Below are 24,216 nucleotides of genomic sequence, written 5' to 3'. Positions count from 1 at the left end.
GAAAGATTAAAAGTAGCAGCTTTGCGCCCAGGTGGGCTGGATATCCTGTCTGGCTGGGGACCCTGTCTGGCTAGGGAGCATGCTCAAAGAGCCAGCGGGAGAGTACAAAACGATCCACAGATAGTGGATCCCTGGCTGAAGGGGTCAGAGAGCTGCCAAAAGCAGGAGTCAGACAAAGACAGTAGACTCCTGGAAGGCTCAAACAAACGACCAAAGGTCATATAGGGTCAAACTGACATCATCAGAGGCAGGCCCAGAAAGAAAACTAAAGAAAAAACAAACAAACAAACAAACAAATAAATAAAAAAGACCTGCCTACTACCATAGAAGATTAATTCACAAAGTTAGGAGATCTAGACGGCCAAATTGAAGCAGAAGCAAAAAATCAATCAATCAATCAATAAGTAAATTACTTAACAAGACTCTCACAAAAAGGGGAAGAAAAAGAAGTTCCCCCCAAATGAGTGGAAATGGGGACTCCCCACAGAGAGAGCTAAATGAAATAGAGTCAAGGGAGCTATCAGATATTTAATAAAAAAACAGTGGTTCTAAGGAAGCTCAACGAGCTCAGTCAGCTCAAAGAGAACTATGAGAAACTGCAGAGAAACTATCAGGATCTTACAGAAAACTATATCAGCCTGGAAAAGGACATAAAAACTATCAAGAAGACACAAGAGGATATGAAGAATACCATTTCTGAATTGAAGAACACAGTAGAAGGAATCCAAACCAGGCTGGATGAAGCCGAGGATCGAATCAGTGGCATGGAGGATAAGGTAGAAAAAAACTCCCAGAAAGAACAAAAAATGGAAAAAAGACTCAAAAAGAATGAAGAGGCATTTAGGGAAATGTAGGAAAACCTGAACCGAAATAAAATCCGCATAATAGCGATACTAAAAGGAGAAGAAGAGGAGCAAGAGATAGGGAACCTCCTCAAAAAAGTAATGATGGAAAATTTCTCTAATTTGAGGAGAGAAAGGCTCTCATGGATCCAGGAGGCACAGAGGACCCCACTCAAGACGGACTCAAGGAGGTCGACTCCAAGACACATCATCATTAAAATGGCAAATGTCAAAGACAAAGAGAGAATCCTCAAGGCAGCAAGGGAGAAGGAGAAAGTAACATACAAGGGGACCCCGAGGAGCTGACTTCTCAACAAAAACACTACAAGCCAGAATGAATGGCAACAAATATTCCAAGTCATGAAAAGCAAGGGACTACAGCCAAGGCTGCTCTACCCAGCTAGGCTATCAATTAAAATAGAAGGGGAAATACAGAGTTTCCCAGACAAGAGAAGGCTAAAAGAATACTTCTCTGCCAAACCAGCACTCCAAGATATGCTAAGGAGACTGGTTTAAGAAGATGAAGGAAAAGGGTGAGAAAGAGAAAAACACAGGTACAAAGAGAAAAAATGAATAAGTTTCTAATGGTAATAACTCTCAATGAAAATGGACTAAATGCCCCAATCGAAAGACACAGGGTAGCTGAAAGGATAAGAAAACATGACCCACACATATGCTGCCTACAAGAGAATCACCGCAGAGCCAAAGACCTACACAGATTGAAAGTAAAAGGATGGAAAAAATATTCCAACCAAATGGGCAAGAGAAAAAAGGAGGGGTTGCCATACTTGTATCAGCCAAAGTAGATTTCAAAACAAAGGCCATAAAGAGAGACCCAGAGGGGCACTTTATCATACTTAAAGGAAGAATCTATCAAGAAGACATCAACATTGTAAACTTATATGGGCCCAATATAGGAGGCCCCAAGTATATAAGGAAATTGTTGGACGACGTCACAAAGGATATAGACAGCAACACACTGATAGTAGGGGATTTCAACACCCCACTGTCAAAAATGGACAGATCTTCCAAACAAAACATTAATAAACATATAGTGGCGCTGAATGACACACTGAATCAAAGAGACTTCACTGACATACATAGAACCTTACATCCCAAAGAAGAAAAATACACATTCTCCTCAAATGCGCATGGAAGATTTTCAAAGATAGACCACGTGATAGGACACAAAACAAACCTCAGCAAATTCAGGAAAATTGAAATAATACCAAGCTTTTTCTCGAACCACAAGAGATTAAAATTGGAAATCAACCTCAAAGAGAAACTTCAAAAACTTGCAAACTCATGGAGACTGAACAGTAGACTATTAAACAATGAATGGGTCAATAATGAGATAAGAGAAGAAATCAAAAAATTTCTGGAAACAAATGAAAAAGAACAGACAACAGTCCAAAACCTATGGAACGCAGAAAAGGTGGTCCTGAGAGGGAAGTTCATAGCAATACAGGCTTGCATAAAAAAGACAGAAACACTTCAAATAAAAGACCTAACACTACAACTTCACGAACTGGAGAAACAACAACCAATAAATCCCAGAGCAAGGAAAAGGAAGGAAATAGTCAAGATTAGAGCAGAACTGAATGACATAGAGACAAATAGAACAATTCGGAGGATCAACCAATCCAGAAGCTGGTGCTTTGAAAAGATAAATAAAATTGACAAGCCTTTAAGCAGACTCATCAAGAATAAAAGGGAGAGGACCCAAATTAATAAAATCAGAAATGGAAGAGAAATAACAACTGATACCACAGAAATACAAAGGATTGTCAGAAACTACTATGAACAATTATATGCCAAGAAATTTGAAAATCTTGATGAAATGGACAAATTTTTAGAAAAGTATAATCTTCCAACACTGAAGGAGGAAGAAACAGAAAGCTTGAACAGACCGATAACAGCTGGGGAAATAGAAGCAGTAATCAAGAAACTCCTGGCACACAAAAGCCCAGGGCTGGACCGTTTCACAGGAGAATTTTACAAAACATTTAAGGAAGAGCTATCCCCTTTCCTTCTGAGACTATTCCAAAAAATCCAAGAGGAGGGAAGACTCCCAGACTCCTTCTATGAGGCCAGCATCACCCTGATCCCAAAACCAGATAAAGACCCTACAAAGAAAGAAAACTACAGGCCAATTTTGCTGATGAACATAGATACTAAAATCCTCAACAAAATATTGGCAAACCGCATCCAGCAATACATGAAAAAGATTATCCACCACGATCAAGTGGGATTCATCCCAGGCATGCAGGGATGGTTCAATATACACAAGTCAATAAACATAATACATCACACAAATAAAAGTCAAGACAAAAACCACATGATCACCTCGATAGATGCAGAAAAAGCATTCGATAAGGTACAGCACCCATTTATGATCAAAACACTCAGCAAAATGGGAATAAATGGGGCATTCCTCAACGTAATAAAGGCTATATATGAAAAACCTACAGCCAATGTCATACTCAATGCGCAAAAACTGAAAGCTTTCCCACTAAGACCGGGAACATTACAAGGATGTCCGTTTTCACTACTTCTTTTCAACATCGTATTGGAAGTCCTAGCCACAGCAGTCAGACAAGAGAAAGAAATAAAAGGCATCCAAATAGGAAAGGAGGGAGTAAAACTCTCATTGCAGATGACATGATAGTGTACATAGAGAACCCTGTAGACTCTATCAAAAAACTCTTCAACCTAATAAGTGAATTTGGCAAAACAGCAGGATACAAAGTCAACATTCAAAAATCAAAGGCATTTATGTACACCAGCAATGAAATAGAAGAAGAAATCAGAAAAAAAAATACCATTCGATATAGCAAGAAGAAAAATAAAGTACTTAGGCATAAATTTAACCAAAGAGGTAAAAGACCTGTACGCAGAAAACTATACAACATTGAAGAAAGAAATGAAGGAAGACACAAATAAATGGAAGCATATACCGTGCTCATGGATTGGAAGAAGTAATATCATCAAAATGTCCATACTACCCAAAGCAATTTATAGATTCAATGCAATCCCTATTAAGATACCAATGACATATTTCACAGAAATAGAACAGACATTTCAAAAACTTATATGGAACCATAAATGACCCCGAATAGTCTCAGCAATTTTGAGAAAGAAAAATAAAGTAGGATGGATCACAATACCGGATATCAAACTCTACTACAAAGCCACTATACTCAAAAAAATCTGGTACTGGCACAAGAACAGATCCATAGACCCATGGAACAGAATAGAAAACCCAGAAATAAGCCCAGGTCTCTATGTGCAACTAATATTTGACAGAGGGGGCAGAAGCATAAAATGGAGCAATAATAGCCTCTTCAACAAATGGTTTTGGGAGAGCTGGACGGCTACATGCAAGAAGTTGAAATTGGTTCATCAGCTGACACCATACACAAAAATAAACTCAAGATGGATAAAAGACTTAAATATAAGTCCCAACACCAGAAACGTCCGAGAGGAGAATATTGGCAGGAAACTCTCAGATATCCCACGCAGCAATTTTTTCACTGATGTCTCCTAAAGCAAGGGACATAAAGGAATGAATAAACAAGTGGGACCTCATCAAAATAAGAAGCTTCTGCATGGCTTAAGAAAATATCAGCAAAATGAAAGGGGAGCCAACTCTATGGGAAAATATATTTGCTAATGATACATCAGAAAGAGGTCTGATTTCCAAGATATATAAAGAACTCACTCTACTCCAAGAAGACAAAAGATCCAATCAAATAATGGGCAAAGGACTTGGGCAGATGCTTTTCCAAGGAGGAGACACAGAGGGCCCAGAGACATTTGAAAGGATGCTCGCCATCACTAGCCATCAGAATAATGTAGATCAAAACCACAATGAGGTACCACCTCACACCAGTGGTACCTCACACCAGAATGGCCATCAGAAACAGATCAACAAACAACAGGTGCTGGCAAGGCCGTGGAGAAAAGGGAACCCTAGTACACTGTTGGTGGGAATGCAGACTGGTGCAGCCACTGTGGAAAGCAGTGTGGAATTTCCTCAAAAAGCTGAAAATGGAACTGCCTTTTGATCCAGTGATTCCCCTGCTGGGACTGTACCCTAAGAATACCAAAATGCCAATTCCAAAGAACCTATGCACCCCAATGTTCATAGCAGCACAATTCACAATAGCCAAGTGTTGTAAGCAACCTCAATGCCCATCAGTAGATATTCGGATAAAAAAAAATATGGTACATTTACAGAATGGAATGCTACGCAGCAGAAAGAAAAAACAAGTACTAAACTTTGAGACAGCATGGATGGAACTGGAGAGCATTATGCTAAGCGAAATAAGCCAGGGGGCGAAACACAAATACCATATGATCTCACCTATAAATGGAACCTAACCAACAATACAAAGATGCAAGGAAAATAAGACCAGCAACACTGAAAGTAAAAGAAACCAACAGAGACAAGAGGGAAGTAGGGAGGGGGGATGGGGGAAAAGGAAGGGAAGGGGGAAACTCAAGGAACATATAGCAAGGACTCATGGACAAAACCAAAGGGGTAGAGTTGAGGGAGGGCCAAGGGAAAGTGGTGGGGTGAAGGCAGAGACAAATGTATTTGAAAACATAAATAAATTAATAAAAACAATTTAAAAATACAAGAAAAAAGTAGCAGCTTTGCGGAACTGAAGGTTGAGGGGACTGGAGCAAAAGAGATTCTGCTTCTTATTGTAAGTTTCATTACACTGTTGATTTTTTAAACCAGGTACATGTGTGATTTTTATTAAAATTGTGTCAACTTTTCTCACTCTTGTTACTCTGTGCTTTAACACTATTAGTACCCTTCACTGCTCTTATCCCAACTTGTAAGTACATCAGTTATGTGTGTCATTTGGTTAACGTTATTTTTTTTTCCTGTTAGAATGTAAGCTCCATGAGGATAAGAAAAGTCTGTCTTTTTCACCATTCTATGTCCAGTCCCTCGCACTGAAGGTGGCCCAGCAATCAGGATCCCACCATACATCACCTTTAGAACACCACATTCAAAGACCTCTCCAAATTTCCTCTCTAGGATCAACTGGCAGTTAAGGTGGAAAATGTCCTGTTATAGAAAGTCAGTGCCTTCCCAAAGGGGAAGAGTAGGGATGGGTTTTAGAGGGAAGGGCCTACAGCCAAATAGTACCAAAGACAGGGCTCTAAATCTTTCTTGTGGGGATGTAAGCTGGGGCAATTCAGTTGTGTCCTTATCCCCCCAGCACTGAAATCCTCTTAAAAAGAACATCAACGAGTGCCCTGAGGAGGAAAATAAATTCTAAATGGGCCTCCTGCAGGGATTATAAGAAAGGGAGAATAGAAGCATCTCTTAGCCTAGCCAATTTGAGCCTCCAACATTTTGACACCAACGGGGGAATGAGTTGTCCTTCTCTCAGTAGGCCTGGATTTGTGTCTGCCAGCAAGCAGAATTGGATCTAGTAAGTGCAGTTGTTTTAGTTGACAAATCTAAAGGAGAGTCTGGAAACTTCTTGTTGGATAGCTGTAGATTATCTTGGCATCAGAACAAGAGAGCCAGGGACTAGGAACAGGGGAAGCAGGTGAAGCAGGCTGTCATAATCTTATAGAGCCACTTCCCTAAGAGCCTGGGTGATGCTCAGGGCAATGGTTTGGGAAGACTTGTTTACTTGACCTGTGAGGTGTCTCCCTCCTGACCTCAGATCCATATCTGGCCACTAGAAAATCATAAGTAGGAAGATTTTGAGGTTCAGACAACCCCATGATCCCCTTCGGCTGGGTGGGCTTTCCTGGAGAAGACATTCTTCTAATGAGGGGAAACCGAAAGAGTGGAGCATGGAAAAGAATCAATGAAGAATTATGGGTGGTGCTGCTGGAGAAGCTGGGAGGGAGCAAGATGGGTCACAGAGAGAAGGTCCAAGCTTAGCAGACTTGTAATCCCAGCTCCTGCTAATTGATCCTTCCCTTTTCCAGGAAGGCCACTTCAGCTTTGTCTACCCACTGCCTGGAACCCACCTCTGGCCAGATTCCTGGGGCTGTGTGAGTTCTAAACAGGCAGTGAAGTCACTTAGAATCTTTCTGAAGTAAGTCAAAATCAGTTTATTTGATCCATTTTGAACTAGTGCTGCATGTAGCAGTCTTCAGCTCCTCTTCAGAAGACAACTGACAGATTAATTCAGGTGAGGGAAGGATTGGGAGCTGTAAGTAGACATATGAACACTGAAGCCATTTTTCATAACTGGGGAGGGCTTGAAGTAGAAAGCATGAAAAATGCCCCTCCAGTGCTAGGCATATTTCTCAGGGACTAGGGCAAAGGCAGGATACAACGTTCCTGCTCTCACAGTAATTGAAAAAGCTGGTGGCAGCACACAGCTTATTGCTGGGTTGGCAAGTCACACTGCCCTCACTACCACCCTCCAACAGCTTTGGGACAACAGGGAGTGTCAGTTCTTAGAACACAGCTTCCTTGGATTCTTCAGCTCCCACACACTGGAGAGTAGGAATGCCCCTCCAGTCTGGGCAGCGATGAGCCTCTAAGACAACAGTCTTACTATATGCAAGTATTTCAGAGCCTAATGTTGGTTTCTTTCCAACGTCTAACTGGTTTCTTCCCAGCTCCTGCACTTGGCCTGGCTTCCTTTTTTTTGTTTTCTAAGTTGGTCATCAAATATTCAAATGGAACCCTATGTTTGCAATAATCTCCCTCTCTTATCTCTGGAGAAAGTGGAATAGTTAAGTCAGACTGCCCAAGTTTGCCCCCCCACCAACTCTGCCATTTGCCAGCTTTGCAGCCTTCCACAATTTACTTATCTTTTATGTGCCAGTTTTTCATCTCTAAAATGATAATGACAACAGTACTTAATTCATAGAGTTGTGAAGATTAAATGAGACAGGTAATGGTCTGGCCCTTAGTTAGGGTTCACTAATGTTAGCTATTATCCTTTGGAATAAAAGCTCCTTTTTTTTTTTCCTGCTTGCACTCTCCTGTTCCTCTAGTTTTGAATACCTGCTCCTCCTTTCCAGAATTAATTTCTTTATTCTTCTACAGACATTGTGAGCCTTTCAGTGCTATATTTTCTTAAAGGAGGGATTTACTTTGATCCTTTCCATCTCCTATAGACCCCAACCCTTGGTAATCATTGGCTGCCAGAGTTGGAAGGGCCTTTTATAAATCATGTGGTTTAATTTGTTATTTTTGCAGATGTCAAAAGTCTGAGCCAGAAAGATAAAGTGATTTAATAAAGATCATGCTGAACTAGAACCTCAGTCTAGCCTTATCCTTATTAGTGACATCAGATACCAAGACCTAACACATTTAATTCTCGTAAATTCAACATGTGCCTGACGAGGATCTACCATGTATGTGTGTGTTTGTGTGTGCATGTGTAATACTAGACTGGATTCTAAGAGGGTTACAAATATGGTTTCAAGTCACTTATCCTGCTAGAAACATTGAATGTCATGGGGTTATGAGGTAGTATATGTCTCGGGAAGGGGAAAGCTCTCCATTCCTTTGTTTTATATATAGATTAAATCTATAAATGTCAGTATAGTTTTATGTACATATTATTTTATATATAGTTTTTCATATGTATTGTTATATGGATATGAATATTCATATATACATATATGTATATATAAGCAAAATTAGTTTCACTTAAAGAGTTAAGAGAACTCTCCACTTTTTCAAATAGCATCCTTCTACCCTAATACAGTGGGCATATCTAAAATGATAAGGCTTTTATATACTCATAAATGGAGTTACAATCTAATTTGTTTAGGGGACAGGGCCCTCTGGCCCTAATGTAGCCAGCTGGCCCCACCCTAAAGGAAGATGAAAGATAGGTCCCACTATTCTTGGTGGGAGCTAAGTAAAACACAATTTAAAGACAAAAACAAAGCAATATACATCTCTGTGAGATCTGGAAGGTAGAGCAGACCTTCTGATTACTCACAGGACGCTCAGCCTGGACCAAAAGTAGAACGTGCTCCTAGAAAAATAACAGGCTTTTCTGAGAGTTGGAGAGTAACCAGGAGTAGATTGGCATGACCTAATAGTCCTGAATCAGGGAATTCCTGAGAAACACAAAACTGAACCCTGGATCTGTCTGTAAAAATGGTGGAGAGAATGTATTTGTTCCCCAGAAAATCTTTATGTGTTGAGAAAGGCGTGGTGGTAGCTATTTATGGCTTACTCTAAAAACGTGTCCAGCCAATTAGAAAGTGCCAGTGCTCCTGAGGCTGTGTTCCTAGGAAGTCGGGAAGAAGGCTCAAGCTGCTGCATTTGGTGTCAATTTCCTTACCTTCAGTAAGTTAGCAACACCCTTAATCTGTCTTGTCTTACTGGAAACCTTCTTCAGGCCAGGAATGACTAAATTCTCTTGCAAACTGAGGCTAAATAGGATACAGTGAGATTCTAGGTCTGAACCCTTTGATCACCTTTCATAGATTCTAGAACTGAAGTGGGCCTCAGTGTATTTGACTGGAAGAAAGGAGGAAGGGAGGAAAGAAGGGAAAGGAAGGGAAGGGGCAATGTGTTACACAAGTTTTAGCATGCAAACAGTTGGCCTCACATACTCTCCTTTCTAGGTTCTCATACCACACCTTCTTGGCTTGCCCCCACCTTTTATTTTCTCAGTCTGCTTTGCTGCTGCTTTTCCTCTCCTCTACCGCTAAGTGTTTGACACGCTCGAAGGCTCAACCCTAGACTTTCTTCTTCTGAAGATAATCTCATCCAGTCCTTTAGCTCTAAATACAGGGGGGTACAAGAAAACAGAATTTATTTATAAATATTGTGTATTATTCTTACATGTTTAAACTTCAATCACCTTCAAAGTACTCTCCATTTGATGCAATACACCTGTGGAGACATTTTTTCCACTGCTCAAAGCAGTTTTTGAACTTGTCAATTTTAATGCCTTTAGTGCTTCTGTCATTTTTTGTTTCACTTCTCCCACATCAGCAAAATGTTTCCCTTTGAGGAATTTTTTCATCCATGAAAACAAGAAAAAGTCATTTGAGAACAGATCAGGTAAATAGGGAGTGTGGCGCAGGGGAGACATGCTGTTTTTGGTCAAAAACTACTGAACACTCAGCATGATGTGGGCAGGTGCATTGAAAGAGTCTTCAAAAAAATTCACTGAACCTGAATGCAGCCTCTCACAACAATGCCAGCTGATATATTGATACAGATAGGTTGCTAGAACATTCACCTAGCAGGGGAAACATGTACTACAAGGGACCCACTCCCCAAAAGATAATTCTGTTTTGGGGTCCCCCCTCATAGTCACTAAGATGAGAACCCCCAAATTTCTATGTCTAACACTCACCTCCTCTTTGAGCTTCCATCTTATGGCATATAGCACAGACTCTGGAGCTAGACAGACTGAGCTTGAATCCTAGCTATACTTCTTACAATGGGACCATGAGCAAGTTGTTTACCCTTTTTTACCTTCATTTCTCCTCTAAAGTGGGAACATTAACACCTGATCTCACAGAGTTAATGTAAGAATTAAATAGTATAATATGTGTAAAGCATCTGGAAAAATATTTGGCACAAAGTAAGCACCAATAAATGTTAGTTGTTATGGTTATTATTATTATGATTTCTGACTGTCTACTTGGCGTCTCCTCTTGGGTGTCTCATAGGCATCTCAGACTTAACATAGCTAAAACAAAGCTCTTAATTTCTACCCCCTAAATCATTCCTTCCCAATTTTCCTCATCTTTAAGTACATGGCACTACCAATTACTCAGTTTCTCAGAAAAAATCCAAATGTCATCCTTTTTGTCATTCTTTTACCTCATCTCTTCCCTCCAGTCCTTCATTAGGGCTTATCAAGTTCCCAAGTATATCCAGCATCTGTCCACTTCTATCACCATTGTTGCCATCATAGCCCTAGCCAGACACATGTCTCACCTGGATCCTTCCTCTGCACAAATGCCAATGATATAATTAAGATGGTTATTAAGATCATGTCACTCACCTGCTTAAAACTGTTTAATGGCTTTCTATTGGATTTAGACTAGAATCCAAACCTTCACCATAGCCTGTAAGGTCAGTGTTCCATGGTTCTGGTTTCTTCCTATCTCTCCAAATTCACCTCCACATTCTCCGGTCTTTAGGTTCTTAGTTCACACTAAACTAGTTCAAGCCTCAGGACCTTTGTACTAACTGTGCCTTCTACCTAGAATGTCCTTCTTCCAAATCCTAAGATGACTGGCTCCTTTTATCATTCAGGATTCATATTGAATGTCACAATGTCACTTCCTCAGAAAAAAACATTTCTGGACTACTTAATCTAAAGTAGCTTCCTCTGCCCTGACTGGTATGGGTCAGTTAGTTGGGCATCTTCCCACAAAGCAAAAGGTCGCCTGTTGATTTCCGGCCAGGGCACATGCCTGGGTTTTGTTTTTAGTCCCTGTTCTGCTGTGGCCTGTGAGAGAGGCAATCAACAGATATTTCTCTCTCACATTGATGTTTCTCTCCCTTCCTTTCTCCCTCCCTTCCTCTCTCTAAAAATAAATAAATAAAATATTTTTAAAAATAAAGTAACTTCCTCTGCCACTGTCTATTTTCTTCATAGCACTTACTGATATCTAAAAATATCTTATTTGTTCACTTGTTGATGAGATTTTGTTTCCCCTCTTCTCTGGAGTGTATGCTCCACAAAAGTAAAAACCTTGTCTGTCCTTTTCACCAGTGTATCCTCAGTGCCTAAAAGCATGATAGAGTTAAGGAATTTATTTTTAAATTGTGCTAAAATATACATAATGTAAAATTTACTATTTTCATAATTTTTAGGTTTATAGTTCAATGACATTAAGGAAACTCATATTATTCAGTAACCATCACCATCATCCATCTCCAGAACTCCTTTTATTTCTTAAAACTGAAACTTTGTACTCAAAGAACAATAACTCCCTGTTTTCTTCCCCCCTCCCCAGTACCTGGCAACCACCATTCTACTTTGTCTCTATAAATTTGACTATTCTATATACCTCCCATAAGTGGACTCATACAACATTTGTCCTTCTATGTCTGACTTACTTCAGTTAGCATAATGTTTTCAAGTTTCATCAATGTTGTAGAATGTTTCAGAATTTCTTTACTTTTTCAAGCTGAATAACAGTCATCACATGTATATATCACATTTTGCTTATCCATTCATCTATCGATGGACATTTGGGTTGTTTCCACCTTTTGGCTACTGTGAAAAATCATCCTATAAACATGGGTATATAAATATCTATTTGAGTTCATGCTTATAATTCTTTTGGGTATATACCCAGAAAAGAAATTGTTGTATGATATGGCAATTGTATGGGTTAATTTTTTTAAGGAACCATTTTCCACAGCAGTTGCATTGCACCATTTTACCTTTCCAGCAGCAGTATATATGAGGGTTCTAATTTCTCCACACGCAAGGCAACAGTTTATATTTTCTGTTGCTACTGTTGTTGTTATCTATAATAGCCATCATAATGCATGTGAAGTGCTATTTCATTGTATTTTTGATTTGTGCTTCCTTAATGACTAGTGATCTTGAGCATTTTTTCACCTGCTCATTGGCCATTTGTGTATCTTTTCTGGAGAAATGTCTCTTCAACTTCTTTGCATGTTTAACTGGATTATTTACTTTTTTGTTGTTACAGGAGTTCTCTATATATTCTGGATATTAATCTCTTAAGTGATTTACAAACATTTCCCCCCATTACATGTGTTGCTTTTTTATTATGTTGATAGTGTCCTTTGATGCACAAAATTTTTTTAATTTTGATGAAAATAAGATTTCTTTTTAAGGGCTAACAATCAGGGGATGGACTAAGACTTAGCATGCGGTTTGAGGTGGGAAGACTTGTGTTCAGAAGAGCACACCAGCAGGTACACTAGCAGGTTTGAAAAGGTGTCATGGAAGGAGGTTCTTAGTAATCCAAGGACAGCGTGAAGTTTCTGGAAGCACTGGGTAGGAAGGGAAAAAGGGGAGAATAATAATAGATAGGACTTTCTGAGATCATATTATATACCATTGTGCTATGCACCATATGTCCATTACCTCATTTAATTCTCCTAACAAGTCAGTGAAGTAAGCATTTTTATTAGCCCTAATTTGTAGATGAGGAAATGAAAGCATAGAGAAATTAAGCAATTTACCCAAAGTCACACAGATAGAAAGTGATGAGGCTAGGATTTGAACCCAGTCAGTCTGGTTCCAGAGCCTGTGCTCTCATCGACTGACCTTGCACTAGACAGGTAAAGGAGATATGGGGCAGGGCACGGGGGACAGAGCGGTTGTTAAAACTGTGATAGGCAGTTAGACAGACATGAGCAGAGCAAGGACAATAGGCCAAGCCAAGAAGGTCACAAAGGCAAAAAGCCCTGGCTGCCTAGCAACAGGCAAAACTGGGAAAAGAAAGACCTTACCCCCAGGGTGATCTTTCCTCCCCTAGCATTTCACTGGTTATGCCATTTGGAGCCCTTGACCTTTCATATTTCTGGTCATGTGGTTTAGACCCCCTGACCTTTACTGCCTAGAGATAATCTAGGCCTCAGTTGAGTTCCAGCTCCAGGCCCAGAACAGCAGCAAAACCGTACAAACGATAGCACAGGCGACTGCAGGACCAGCTACGTTGACTAATGACCCCTTGCCCTGGTGCTCATCAATCAATGGAGACCATGACCCTGAAAGGACACCCCTGGAAGGCTGATGAATAGTCTCTCAAGAGCCTCCCATGGGGCCTCAGCTAAAATCCCCATCCTTAAAAGCCCTTAGGACAGAGGACCCAGTGTGCTCAGCTCTCTTTCCCAGGAGCATCCCAGAGCCTTTACCCTCCACCTTCCCCTGCTCTTCACCTCAGCCACGTTACCATTACCTTCCTCTCTCCTAAGCTCCAAAGGCCCTTGTTTTGCATCAGTAACTTGTTTCCTAAAGCTTACTTCTACCTCTGTGAATTTCTTTTTAATTTTTTTTTTAATTTATGGATTTGAGAGAGAGAGAAACATTAACTTGTTGCTCCACTCATCCATGTACCCATTGGTTGACTCTAATATGTGCACTGACTGGGACAAAACCCACAACCTTGGTGCATCAGGACAACACTGTAACCAGTTGAGCCACCTTGTCAGGTCTTCTGTGACTTTCTACATAAATTTTCTCCTAGAGTTTGAATCTTGGCTCTGAATTCTTTCCTACCCAGAACTCAAGTACTGAGGTTGCTGAACTAAGGTTCAGTCTGACCCCACTGGTCTAACACCTGGTGCCATTCTCACTACTGCCAACAAAACTATGATGAAAAAACAAGTCACAGGTTAGCATGAAAGCATGCTTTGAAGAATATAGAGAACATAGTCAATGGTGGCCCTTTTTTATATGCTAGCTCCACAAAGGCAGCTTTATTTGTCAGAGCAGAATAGAGTAGTGGTGATGTTCATGGGCTTTGGCATCAGACAGACCTTGGCTTGAATCCCAACACTGTTACCTACTAGCTAGTGACCTTAGGAAAATTATCTCACTTCTCTGTGCCTCAGTTTCCTCACCTACAATCAAAGATAAAAACACTTACCTTGCAAAGTTGTTATGATGATTTAATGAGCTTGTTGATGAAACCTGCATTGCACCATGCCTTTTACCTGAAATACACTCAGTAAATATAGGTTCTTTCTTCCCAACCAACCAATGGTGTGGCCCTTCCCCCAGCTAATCCACTTGCATCTTCTGTTTAAAGAGAAGATATCTCAGGCTAGGCTGAAATAGTTGTACTTGAATAACTTAATGGCCATCAAGGTCTATGAGTGGATAGGTGACTAAAAGTGATCCCTCCCAGAACAGAGAAATGTTCTTCCTTTCCTAATGACACATTCCCACTGTCCTCCCTCCCTTGAGCCTCAGGAAATGCATTTATGACTATCTTAGAAAAACCACTTTGTCCCAGTTTCCAGTTACCTACGGTTTGGAAACTCAGAGCATCTTGCTAGGCAACCAAGATTTTTTTAAAGAACATTTACATGCCTTTTTTTGGTAAACTTTAATCTCAGAACAGGAAGTGAAAAAGATGGCTGTCTGGCTTAACAGCAGACACTGAGTAACCAGAGGAGTGAGGGTCGTAAGAAAGAGAAACTTCTCTGACTTCCCAGTTTTTTCTTGGCTGCCTCTATATTGACTAATTTTAGAGAAACTGAAGAGGGTCCAAGGAAGAACCATCAGAATGATTAATAAAAGGAAAAAGCTACTGAATGGTGCTAAGAGCTCTCAGTGAAGGACTGTGGAGGGTGATGGGGAGGGGATAGCTCTGGAGGCTGAAAACAAAGCAGTCACCAGAGACGGCAGAGCTGCAGTGAGCTGTGGAAACAAGAGGCAGGCAGCCTGGGCCCAGCTACCTCCATGGCCCAGCATCAGCCAGGCATTCTGGGAGACCAAAAGGAGCATAAGGCTTGGTTTATGCCCACAAAGGTAGGGAGATCAGACTATGCCCACAAAAGGACAAATTATAGTTCAAGCCAAGAATACAAGTGCTGAAACAAGTACTCACTCTCTAATATGTGCCAAATGACTGGTGCAGTGAGGAGTGCTCAGCATTTTTAGGAGGATGGGGCCTTGGCAGGTGATGGGGCTGGGGCCTAGTGTGAGGGACACAATGTGGCATAGAGAAAGGCAAGCAACATAGGCCAAGGGGAACTGCAAGACCAAAATGCATCAGACAAGATAGGGACAAGGAAGAGTGATGTGCCATACCTGGTGGAGTGAGAGGTTCTTAGAACAGACTAGTGTGAGATGGACATTAGCAGAGGAATTTAGATTTTATCCTACAGTTAGAAGGCCACCACTGAAGGTGTTTGAGCAACAGAGTGTCATGGTGCCAGCTATGCTTTGGCAAGGCAGATCTGTCTAAGTGCCATGGATCAGAGGTGGAAATAGGAAGACCAACCCTAAGTCTATAGCCCTTAAGAAACTACCTACAGCTGCAGCTACTGAAATTGTGCTCAAACACTGACAAAGCCAGCTGGAGCCCAAGCATCTTTCTAAAAGAAGTGGTCTGTGATCCACACCCTGATACCACAGTCTCAGTTCCCTCAGGCCCACCAAGCCCATGGAGCCAGTCATTATTTAAAGCACATCTCAGCAAGCTTAGGCTTGTACCAAATACAGGATTCTGGGCAGATGATATCTTTGTTATAAACAGAGAATTTGACTTCAGGTGGGAAATTCAATTTGTGGGAACAGATGAACTCTCCTGAAACCAAGATCTGATTTCCTGAGCAAATGTCCTTTGGTCTTAATGAACAAGAAAAGGAGATAACAAAAAGAAGCTATAATTAGGCTTTTCTGCTAAATAGGTAGCTTCTTAGATTACCAGGGAACTGCCCGCAGTACCTTAACAAATATCTCGCATTTCTGAGCCATGGTTTTTGAGGCCAAAAAAAAAAAAAAAAAAAAAAAGCCATTATAGCGATGCATCACTTAGGAATGGTTGCAAAGTACTTTTCAGCTCTTGTTATTCATTAACCATCCCCATCTCCCACCAGCTCTTCTCTACCTCTCCTTCCCTCAGGCCCATACCACCATGAGCCTGTCAAGGCTTATGCAGGTCGAAAACATGAGAGTGGCAGAAAGAAAGGTTAATCAATTGATTCCAGGTCAAACATAGCAAGTTACTGATAGTCCAGCAGTGAGACTATTCTAGCTAGGCCTTTCTGGGAAGTATTGCTTTAGTCCACTGTGACATAAAAACCAACACGCACTTTTTGTCGCAAAGCTAATTTTTTTTTCTTCCCTATCTGGTGAATGGCATCCAGAAGAACAGAAAATTGGATCCATAAGAAAAGAGTGAAGAGGAGAGAAATTAGTGACAGACAGAAAAAGTAAATGGCAGAAGCTTCCTGATAGCTCCAGGCTTGGTATTCCTGAGTCCTGTGCTCTGCTCTAGGGGGAGTAAACATGGGAAAGAGCAAGGAATACTCTATCCAGGAATACATTGCTTCTTACCCATGTGGCCCTGTACAGTCATTTAACCAATCTGAGCTTTAATTTATTCATCTGTAAAATGAGGGTTAGAGCAGTCCTACATACCTTACAATGTGATTGTGAAGATCAAATAAAAGTAAACTGTAAAACCCTGTGCGTATATACCTAAGAAATTTTCTGACAGTGAGTCCGGAAAGGCCCTTAACCCTCAAACTCTTCAGCCACCTGCTTCCATCTCAAACATGCTCACTATTAATCACTCCTTTGGAGAAAGACACTGGAAATTTAGCTCTGGAAAAAATGTAAAATGTTTAGAGGGGAACTTACCAGTGAATTAGCATTCACTGGAACATTAGCAAGAATTTATTAATCAGAGTAGCAGGGACCCCCAGGGCTTGGGGAAGGTGGGTTTAAACACACTTTGTTCCCTCGAGTCTTTCAAGGGATATTTTTCTCTGAGCAGCGTTTTCCTTTCCAAAAGCTCCAGGTGCATCCTTCTGTAAGTCTGCACCCCTGTGGAAAGCACTAGACAGACATTAGATTCTCCTTCAGGTTTTTTTTTTCCCAGGGGGACCTCAGCCACAGAGAGGATAAGTAAAGTGTCCATGACCACACAGTGACCTAACCAGAATGCTCACTAACCTAGGTACATTTCCTATTGTCCATCTAGTTTCTCCTCTCCAAATTTTACCCCACTCCTATCCCCAACTAGGCAGATGTGAGTAAGGGTGAGGAGGCCAGCTCCTGGCAGCAGTGTCTGTCTCAAGCATACACCTAGATTCTGTCATAGGAAATGGCTGTACTGGTGGCAGCAGCAGCAGCAGCAGCAGCAAGCACTTGGCATCTGACAGGCTCTGTCAGCATCAATTTAAACTGGTGTTTTGCTTCCTAACTCCAGGAGGGCAAATATGACTAAGATGCCAGCAGTGGGGAGAAAAGGAAGGTATACAAGGAAGTGGTGAGCCAATCTCCAGAGTCTGTCAATTCAGCTCCCACTCCAAGATCTTCCTGAGCCATTGGCCCTCTCTCCACAGGGTTCTCTCTGCCTGAGGAAGGTGGGTGAGGAAGGAGACAGTCTCTCTCTCTCTCTCTCTCTCTCTCTCTCTCTCTCTCTCTCTCCAGAGGATGAGAAAAAAGGAAGGGAAAAAAGGAAGCACCAGAGTAGGGCCTGGGTGATGCAAAGCTGGTGGGGAAGTCCTCTTATTCCCTACCCTCCATGGTCCGTCATTAGACCCTGGTCCCCAAGCCCTCCACAGCAGCACTCCTCTCCTTAGGCCTGCTTTGGCTATGTTTTGATGCAGGCTTGACTTAGAGGGCTTGTTAAATTTAATCCTGAGGTCTGGGGTGAGGCCCAAAAATCAACCTTTTCACAGATGATTCTGATGCAGTGGGCTCAAGGCCCACAGTTGAGGAAACACAGCACTTAGAGTTCCTCTACCCCACCCCACCGTACTCAAGAAAAAGTCCCTGGTTACTGTCTCATCCCCTCGCAGTTCTGCCCTATGAGAGGTGACAGGCAATCTGATAGATTAATTCTGGCGAGTGCATTAATGGGCACTAATGACTTAATGTGCTGTCCATTCCAGATAACATGTGCAATTTACCAGGACCTTCTGGAAACTGGGCCTTAACCCAAAGAAGAATTTCTGGCACACGCAGCTGGGGGTGGATGAATTTGAGTAAGAGGAAGGCCTGCATCACACCAAGCAGGCTGCCAGTGCCCTCTGGAATCTAGGGGTGCAGCTGGTTCTGCTGCCAGCTGTGAGGGGGAAATCTAGCCTAACAAAACAGACACGCCACCTACACCGTGGCAACTCAGAACTCAAAATTATTCTAGTTATTCTTTCTGCTCACCACTGTCTTCAATACAGATAGTGGGTCAAAAGGTTCTGGGATAATGAATTCATTCATGCCTCTCAAATGGGAGCATGGTCATCCTATAAGGTACACAGAGTCAAGGGTAGTTCTCCAGCAAGTTGTGTGTGGGAGGTGGGGGCCCAAACACAGACAGAGAAACGAGCTGGGACCCATGACACTAGCCAGCAGTGTTGCCTGCTTATCAGCTAGCTGCATTTCAGGGGATAGGGCACCAGTCAGCTGAGGCTTAGGAAAGGGGTGCCTGGCATTTTACTCTAGGGGAGCCCAGAACTGCTCCCTACAGTGTCTCCTAGCCCAAGGTTCAGCTAGCACACAAAGGGCTACTAAAAAGCCCTCTTAGCATAATTGCCCAGACTTTTGTCCTCATTCCTCTTAGTGACAAATCATTTGAAATTGCCTTTTCCTTCATTTTTCTCTGGTGTTCTCTCTGCCATCCAACTTTCCTGCTGGCTCCCAATTTCCCCAGTAGATCTGGAGTGTCCCTCTCCCTTTTTCTCCACCCACTCTGTCTCAAACACCAGGGCCCTGTTTGGCTCCAGATGTTTTAGGATGGGCAGTTGCCTTACAGGAAAGGCAAAATAGAGAATAAAGGGCTGGGGCTGAAAAATTATAGAGTGGCTTTCCTTCTTAATCTTTCTGATTATGCCACCTCTCCTTCTACCATCCCAGGGAGTCCCCTTGCTGACTTAGGCAGATGCACTTCATACAAATGCCATAGATGACACACTGCTCTTCACTTATTCACCTTTTTCTGGGTGCTAATGGGTAGCTGGGTTGCCACAGCAGAGGCAGGCAGCTTAGTTTGTCTGTGGAAGTAGCTAGCAGCCTCTCTCCACTGTGTAATCCCAGTTAAAGGCTTGGAGTTACAGCCTTTTCAGAGACACTATAACTGTTGTACTCAAATTGGCATGGGTTCAAATCCTGGATTAGACCCTACTAGCTGTGTCACTTTGTAGAGATGACTTAAGCCTTCGTTTTCCTCTGAGCCTTTATTTTCTTTTAAAACAATCATAATCACCGTACCTACCCTGTCAGATTTATTGTGAAGATTAAATGTGATAATGCATGCAAAGTGCTAGCACAGTGCCTGGGATGTAGCAAGTGCTCAATAAAAGTTAGCAATCATAGTTATTATTACTATTAATTGTCATTACATAGAATGCAGCTTCCACTACCTACTGTAATGTGAGTCTTGGCTTTCCCCTCTGTGAAATAAAGATGATGGTGTTCCCAATCTAAGAGGGTTGTGACGAACATGAGATGAGTTAATGTATGTAAAGTCCTCAGAGCTGGTTGGAGGTCCTACCATGGTAGTGAAACTAATTGTATCTCCTTTTCCTAGGAGTCTTCATAGAGCACCTAGCTATCAATGAGTGATGGGGTCAATTAATGGTAGTCAGTATTACTATTATTACTAGAAGCCAAGTTACTCTGTCCATTTATCCCTGGATTCTAAGTTAGTGGTAAGTAGTTGAGTGGTGATTACAGTCCAGGGTGCCATGAGGCTGGGCTGCTTCTCTCCACTCTCAGTATCAGGGAAGAAAAATAGTGCCACTTATTAGCTTTGTCTCAATGTATTGATTTCAATAGGAAATAGACTTCGGGCTGGAAGATCTTCATTTGTCATCCAATTGTCATGCGATTTGAAGAGACTGAACTCTTACCAGGAGGGGATCTTCCTCACTAAATTTCAGTGTAGCAGGATCATGGTCCCAGTTTTACACACAACTGTTAACTTTGCTGCATTTTGGCACAGGGTTAAGAATGTTGAAGAACCTTCTCTGTACCCTGCCTCCTGCTCTCCCTCCTCCCTCAGGTCTGTTGAGACAGGTAGTGTGCAGCTTGTTAAACAAAAAACAAAAACAAAGTATAGTACTCATGTGATTCTCTAACAATGGGGTGAGTTTTCCCTTTGTAAATGAAATCAGCATGTGCGTGCAAGCTTGAAAACTCACTTTGACCAAGAGGATGAAACAATGCAAACCCTCGCACTTCAGATTCAAATTGAGCAGAATAAGAACAAAACCAGAAGCATTTAACAGACAGCTAGAAGGCAGATTTATCTTGAGAAAGAATGACAGGTATGACAGCATTCTACCTTTTATTTACTGGGACCTTTTACATCTATTATCTCATTTAATGCTTCCAATAACTCTAGGAGATAGATTATGCCATCATCTTCATCCCACAATTAAGGCTCAGAGAGGTTAAGTGATCTTCCTTAGGCTACATCTCTAATAAGAAGCAGATTCCAAAAACTATGCACTGAATCACTATCCTAAACTAAACAGTACCTCATCAGTTACCCAGGAGCCCTCACACATGCATTTGTCCAGTGACATAGTCCTTCCTAATGCTCTCCCCCCTTCACTACCCCTTCTTTGTTTTTGTTTACCTAAGCACAGCAGATTGACTGGAATCTGAGCATATACTTCCAGTGAGCCAAGCAAGCAGTGGAAGACTCCTAATCAGAATCATAAAATATATTTGTTTTAGTTATTAACGTGTTGAGTTTTATTGTAAGAACTTATACAAACTAACTTGTTGGTATCTGCTATTAATATTAATAAGGAACAAAATGGGTAAGGATCAAGCAACTCTGGAGGGTCTCTCCCCACCAGAGACACCACCTCCAGCAAAACTGGCCAGGGGCTTGTCTGGCTGCAAATAGCATTATTCACACTGGACAGCTGGTTCCTGACTCCCTCTCCAATCCCTGGAGACAAGAGTCTGACTCTTCTCTGCTTCTCTTCACTGCTTTCTTTTGGAAGGTTTAGAAATTAAATCTGAGTCACTTCTCTGGCTAGACTTTTCTTCCTCTTCTCCTTCTCCTTATTTCTCCTCCTTTTCCTTTTCCTTCTCCTCCTTCTTGTACTCCTTCTCTTCCTCCTTCTTCTTTGTACTAGCTCAGGGTGTCTGTGGCCCCATGTGTGGCTCCATGTATGTCCCTGTGTGTGTGTTTTGCTCCTCAGAGCATCTTTTTATGTTCGGGTCTGCTTGGGCATTTGCTAGAAATGCTGTGTTTCTCATCCTGCATGCCTTTACTTTCATTCACCGTTCACTTTACATAATTCCATCGGCTTGTTTTCCCACCGAGGCTACACCCATGCAGATGAAGGGAATTTTCATCCTTTTCTTCACAGTAGGTAGTGCCAGGAAAGAAGCAAAAAGTGTCATCAATGCACAGAAGGCCAAATCTGCTAGTCAGCTACTCTAGTGCTGATCCCAGCTGTGGGGAGCCAAAGAACCCTGCACGCAGAGCTCTGTATCCTGGAAATTTCACGCAGCTTACAAGACCATCCTCTTGCCTGCAATTGCTCTTCAGTAGCCCTCTGGCCTCCTTTACCCAAATGCTGTAGAACTGGAGGTTAGGAAAAGATTCCAACTAGGCCTCTTTTTCCCAACAGACTTCCAGAGTCCAGGCACACAGGGAAATTCAGGAGGGCTCACCTTTTATCTTGGAGCTGTTGAAGCCAAATGTGCCAATGTTAGCTATCTGTCTGAGGTTCCTCTGACACTGGAAAATTCACCATGCATTTGGTGTTACCAGAGGCTCTTCAGTTCCACCCCTTCCTTCTGTTTTTTTCTTCCCTGACCCCAACTTTGCCCTTCCAGAGTCATTGTGCAGCTTCCCAGTTTCTCTGGGTCCCCACTGAGGCTGCCCTTTGGACAGAGAGAGAAAGGCCTTTTTTCTTGATCCTCAAACTCCTCCAAAGGGGTCTGGAGCCAGCTGGGAGACCAGGAGCCTTTCTTGAATCTAGGCTGCCACATGTTTAGTATTCACAGCCTGTCTCTAAAAAAATGCCCTGCGATCATTCATCAGACACTGTGCTGCGTGCTTAGCTACTCTCTTTTGGGGTATGTGTGTGTATGTGCGCGCGCGCGCAGGCGCGCACCCTCTCTCCATCTGCTGGTGAAAACACGCACACACACACACAAACCACACACACAACACACACACACTTTAACCTCCTTCCCTTATCACCAAACCAATCGCTAGATCTAAAAGAACCACCGCCAGCTGGCAGATCACTCCCTTCCTGAGGTTGGCTCCCTCCCTTGCCTGGGCCTGAGCTCAAAACGCTTACACTCCAAGGGCTGGCGAGAAGCGCTGTAAGCAGGAGCCTGAGCCGAAGCCTAAACTCAAGGTGTGTGTGGATGTTGGTGGTGGTGACCAGAAGAGGAGCCGCAAGGAGGGCAACCCCAGCAGAAGGCGAGCCCACGGACCAAGAAGAGCTCAGGGAGGCAAGGTCAGGGACCAGGGACTGGAACCCCTAAGCGAAAGTTGTGGTTGCCACTTCACGGTTCACTGCCCCCGCCCTTCTCTAGTTCACTTTGGAAATTGGATTGCCCTCTTAGCTGCCGACAGGTCCTGGCAAAACCCATCCGGAATGGTCAGGTTCAAGAAATGAGGCAGCGCTGGGCTGGGTGGCTGGGTTGTGTGTTGGGAAATTCTTTCCCCAGTTGTTAATTTTGTGCTTATTTTTAGTTGTGACCCGAGCCGGGAGCTGTGCCTTTAAGTCGCGTTCCTATTCGGGGAAACCGACGCCTGCACTCGAGGGTCGGGAGGCTCCGGAGAGGCCCCTAATTCTGCACTCCTCTGTTTCTCCTCCTCCCTTTCCCCCTCCCTCCGCCCCTTCTCCCTCCCCTCCTCGGCCGTCCGGCAGCCTCTCCGCCTTCCGTCACCTCCCTGCCAGCCGCACTCCTGGAGCTAGAGAGCCACGAGCAAGGCGCGGCGATGGTGCCGCCCGCGGCGCAGCCATGGAGCCCGCCCGAGGAGTCCGCGCGCGCTGCTGCCCGCCTGCCCGCAGCCTGCCGCCTGCGCGCCAGCTCTCCGCATCTCAGGGCGGCTACTGCTGCCCCGCCAACCTCTGCCCACACCACCGCCTGGCGCCACTGAGCCAAACGCCTGTGCGGAGCTCGGGAACACGGGCGCCCTAGTCCCACCGCCGCCCCGCCGCCGAAGAGGAGGAGGAGGAGGAGGAGGAGGAGGAGGAGGAGGAGGAGGAGGAGGAGGAGGAGGAGGAGGAGGAGAAGGAGGAGGAGGAGGAGGAGGAGGAGGAACAGGAGGTGGAGGTGGAAGGTAAGAGGCGCGCTCTCTTCAGGGGGCGCGCCCGCAGTCTCAGCCCTGCCTGGGGTGGGTCTCCGCAGGAGCGTGCCGCCAGGGCCGACTCTGGGGCAACCGGCGCTTGGGCATCCCCGGGAACCGGGACCAAGGCAGGGGGTGCCTAGAGTCGGGCAGCCCGGAGTTTGGGCAGGTGAAAGCAGTGGCCGGTGCTTGCCGGTGGCCCGGTGAGTCTCCGGCTTGGCGGGCTAGCCTTGGCCGCTGGGGTTGCAGAATGAGAAGACGGGTGCAGAGAAGTGCAGCGATTCATTATGGAGCCTTTGTGTGCGCGCTGGGGCTATGAGCACCATTGGGAGAGCTGGCGAGACGCGGGGGCCTGGCTGCTGGGAGGTGGCCACTTAGCCAGGGTGCCTGGAGAAGCTGAGTCCCTGGGCTGCCACAAACAGCTGTCTGAAGCATGGCGTGGTTCCTGGGGCCA

The 24,216-nt window shown here is 43.4% G+C and overlaps 1 pseudogene; it reads left to right on the top strand.

The window, feature by feature from the left end:
- LOC129076224 (protein SET-like) overlaps positions 1-23,573 on the top strand; it is a 39,523-nt pseudogene extending 15,950 nt beyond the window's left edge.
- Positions 23,574-24,216: the final 643 nt, after the last annotated feature.

Source organism: Pteronotus mesoamericanus, unplaced genomic scaffold, assembly GCF_021234165.1.
Source record: "Pteronotus mesoamericanus isolate MK-2021 breed Mesoamerican mustached bat unplaced genomic scaffold, CSHL_Meso_final contig_58, whole genome shotgun sequence".
Classification (NCBI taxonomy): domain Eukaryota; kingdom Metazoa; phylum Chordata; class Mammalia; order Chiroptera; family Mormoopidae; genus Pteronotus; species Pteronotus mesoamericanus.
The sequence above is the reverse complement of the archived record's forward strand: the minus strand, read 5'-3'. Positions and strand labels throughout refer to the sequence as shown.